The 4,304-nt window shown below is 38.4% G+C and overlaps 1 long non-coding RNA gene across 1 annotated transcript; it reads left to right on the forward strand.

Annotated features, from left to right (window-relative positions):
- The first annotated feature begins 412 nt into the window (after positions 1 to 412).
- On the forward strand, positions 413 to 4,098 carry LOC138913743 (uncharacterized). Its single transcript, XR_011419567.1, has 3 exons — positions 413 to 858; positions 1,936 to 2,185; positions 3,664 to 4,098. It is a non-coding gene; the product is annotated as an uncharacterized lncRNA (long non-coding RNA).
- The last annotated feature ends 206 nt before the right edge of the window (positions 4,099 to 4,304 follow it).

Below are 4,304 nucleotides of genomic sequence, written 5' to 3' on the forward strand. Positions count from 1 at the left end.
AAAAAGATAATGCAATCATAATTCTTTACAAAAAAATTATTCTTACTTGGGTGATTCAATAAATAAATTAAAATATTATTTCTTCGCCTGAAATATTTTTAGTAAAGAAGATATTTTTTAAATTTTGGCATCTTATCACATTTTTTTTGTCGCATTTGCCTAGAGGCTTTTCCAATCACATTTTTAATTAGAAAAGGGTCATCCCTATTCGTCGATTCTGAGGCCTGATTCCCAGTGGGTTCTTGCGAAATATGTAGTTGCAAGTATTTTGTTTATTTATTTCTTTATTTTTAACATCGCTGCGGCGGCGGCTGCTATTGTTGCCGTTCCATCCGCTTGTCGATTTGTTTCGCTCGTTTCGGTTCTAAGTTTGCGTGTTGCATTTTTATTTTTTTTAGCTTAGTTGTTGCCGGTTATTCCAGGGTGATTTTGCATTTTGTTGTTGTTTCGGCTGCCTCCAATCCCAGCAGCGTTTCAAGGTCTTTGGACTATTTGTTTTTGCCAAGTTTCGCACACATCCCATATAGTATATGGTCGGGGTGTTAGTTTTCTGCCCGATCTCTCTGCTCTATTCTGTTATATTCTGTTCTGTTCTGGGGAAGAGCGAGAAGTTTCGCCTTGCGAAAATTTCTTCGCTGGCCTGCTCGTGTTGCAGTTTTTGCTCTTTTCCACTTGACTGACAATTTGATTGGCAGTTTGCTTTTGCATTTGCCATTGTTGTTGCAGTTGCAGTTGCTGGCAGCGCTCTATTCTATCGTCTCCCTCCGGCAATTATATTTAATTTTATTATTGAAGATTGCAGCAAGATTTTCGCCCCCAAGGTCAGACGTGTAAATCTTCTGCTGCTGCTGTGGTCACGTAAGCAAAACTTTTTTAGACCCCACCTCCTTCTTCCCTCCTCGCGATGTCGCGCCTTTTTAATGGCTGGCTGCTTTTGCTGAGTTGCTGGAGCAATTTCAGTTTTTCTGTTCGGCATTTCCTATTAGAAATTCTTGGCATTAATGCAGCTGACCGGTTGCACTTGTCGCTGCTGTTATTGATGCTGCCGAAGTTGTTTGCGCTATCGCCAATTTCCTTTGTACTTATGCCAGCCGGAAGATCGTTAGCGCTGAAGTAGCAAGGTTGGCGGTCAGAGCGGATTGCATTCCGTATGCGCAATATGGGATGTTCGATTACGCATACTCAACGATGGGAGAGTTGGCTTAAGCAAGCTCTATAAGTAAACGCATTCAATGTGTGCATCGAAGGAAAAACAAGAGTTACGAAAGGGATACAAGTAATTGGAAGGACAATCTTACAGGAAACCCAATAAAAATTAAAGAGGAAGGCACCGATGATATTCATAATGTATTTTCTACTTTTATTACTTTTTTATTTAATTATTTAAAAACAATCTTTGTCCATGGGATATATATATCGTAGGAGGCATTTTAAATTAAAAATTTCAAGCAATGATAATAATTTTGTTAATTTTGGATTTTTTTGTTATTTTTAAATTAGTTTTTATTAAATTATAATGATATTTCCTTTGCTGTGTCTTGCCTAAAAGTTGGGGTTTTCTGAAACCTTTTTTTTACATTGTTTTTTATTAAAATATTTGTCATTTATTTATTTTAAATTTTTTTGAAACTAAATTTATTTATTTAAATTTCTTTTTTTAATTAAAATAAGTATAAATGAGACACGGAAAACTTTTCAATATTTAGCCTATATAGCTTATCGTTTAAATGATTCCTCCAAATCGACTGACCACAGAGACCTCGAAGAACTGGCAATCCACAATCATTTCAATCGATTACGAGCTCACTATGTACTCAGCACTCAAGTAACTAATTGCACTGCATGGCCATAGAAAGAGATGGCGGGATCTGGAGAGAGGGAGGCAGAAAAGCATGCTGGAATTCTTAACTAGCCATAATTGTTATATTTTTCAAGCATATTGCAGTCATATGCGTGTCGTTAGCTCGCCGATTCTGCAGCAACAGCAGAAACATCATCATCGATGTCGGTCTACGTCTACTCGCAACTTGCCTGTGCAATATCATCGGAATACAAAGCTCAAGGTTACGCATACGCCATGTATGCCGGGCCATGCGATGCGATGCGATTCCAAACGATGCGAGCGCAATGTCTAAGCAAATAGACGACAAACGAGCGCGGCAATGCAAACACGGACACTTGTGCGGTCCGTAGATAGAATTTTAAACACACTGGTCTCGGTCATATTCCTAGGCGATTTCTGGGGGTTTTCAGCGGGTTATCGGGGGCTGCAGCAGATGCCTTTTAGTTCACACAAAGTGTCAAAAGTGTCAAGAAGCCATGGCTAAGCCATCGATCGACAGTTTTCGCTCAAAACTGCTTTTTCTTCGCAAACACATACATATTTTTGCAACATTTTTTCACGAAGAGCAGTCAAAAATTTTAGACAAACTTTATTTTATAAATTTATCTAAGGCGATCCCCTTTATATAAAAAAAAATTTAGGGTGTATAAATAAATAAGCTGTAGATACCAACTTAGATATCAAATTTTAAATTAAATAAATATTTCCCATTTCACTTTTTTTTATTCCGGAATTACTGAAAATATTCCATATACATAAGCAGCGTAACTTTGTCTGATGTCTTAATGTGAGCTTACTCCCACTTTGCTATCCTATTTTCAAGCTCTTTTCCCCTTCATCTCGTTTCGTTCTACCCTAGCAACACTAATTGCTGCGCTCAAGCGTAAAACATTTTCGCAAGAACTAATAAATGCAACTGCAGAAGCTAAAAACGAGCAAGGAGAAAAGCCAAAAGGAAGGAGGCCACCCACATGGCAACCATAAAGAAAGCTCAACCGCTGTCTTTGCCAGCTGCTGTCTCCAAGGCATCCTCATCCTCATCCTCGTCTCTTGTCATCGCTGGTGGCCCGAAGGCTGCTTTAAGTGCCCTCATTAATACCCTTTCTTGAGTTTCTCAGTTTTCAAGGATTATTACGTTGTCTTTATTAAGAAAACAATAATTGGCGTTAGTAATAGAAGCTCCTTAAACAGGATTTTAGGATTTCATTTTTTCTAATGAGCTTTATCAAATCTTTAAAACATATTTATGTTTAGCCTTAATAATAAACTTTAGTATTATTATTATTTTTTTTACAAAATCATAATTTTTTCTGCGTATGCAGGGTATTCCTTAATCATATTTCTCAATTTATCTTAGCCCGCTCTCATATATTTGGCGAACTTTGAAACTTTGTGCCCTGACTGCTCTTTTCGACTGTCTCCGGTTGGAGGTCCCGGCTCCTCCACTTCTTGGCCTGTCAAGTTTTTTTAGCTGCAGGCAAATGAATGCAGTGGTGGGTGTGTCATGCACAGAATAATATATCTAAAGGGCAGAACGAGCCACGTGCTCACAAAGACATTAAAAATCCCTTCTTGGTACTCGTATATGTTGCATTGCATATGGGTTAAGATTGTGGAGAAGTGAAGGGATCTCTTGGTTAATTGCAGGCCGAAAAAGTCGGAATTTTAATTAGCCCCATGGCCAAAGTGGGAATTTGCTCACAATCAAAGCGCCAAAGCGTGCGGCAATCAATCAGCAGGGGTGGGGGCCACAGGGCCAGAGAATCCTCCATCCTTCTCGTTACTGGCCGAGAATTTCAAATTGTTATGCAAATTTTCAGCGGCTACTGTGTCGGATGTCTTTGGGTTGCCCAAGTGGAGAGAGTGTGGCGAGAACAAAAGCGCCAGGCAAACGCCATAATTCAAGTGGCCGCAGCGATTTCATGCCTGATTTCAATTATCAATACGCGCCATCGACAGCGGGCGACAGGCAACTGGAAACTGCCAACTGGTAACCGGCATCCAGAGCCAAATCAATTCAGAACAGGCCAGGAACCCGACGCAGCCACAAAGCCTGAGGAGCCGACACGTCCAACAATTGAACAATGGACACAAATCATTTCATATGCCAAACGTGTGGTCGATGATTGGACGGCTGCAGCCGCTTCAGAAACAAGAATAAAGAATGGTTTATTTTAAGTTTAAGCAACGCTTTAAATACTCTTTCCACTGAAAAGAAAATTATAATAAATTTCCTAATATATTTCTTTAAAGGTAACTTTAATTTTTAACGTGGGATCAAAAACTATTTTTATTATATAGATAATTTAGTTAAGAAGTCTTTAAATTTATACTTAAAATATACGTATTAAAGATGATTTTAAAAATAATTAACCAAGTTTGTTAGGAAATTTAATTTTTGTTTTCCTAAAAAATTTATTTAATATCGACTGCTTTTTAATCTCTCTGCATCATACCCCCA

The sequence above is a fragment of the Drosophila takahashii genome, chromosome 2L (genome assembly GCF_030179915.1).
Source record: "Drosophila takahashii strain IR98-3 E-12201 chromosome 2L, DtakHiC1v2, whole genome shotgun sequence".
Classification (NCBI taxonomy): Eukaryota; Metazoa; Arthropoda; class Insecta; order Diptera; family Drosophilidae; genus Drosophila; species Drosophila takahashii.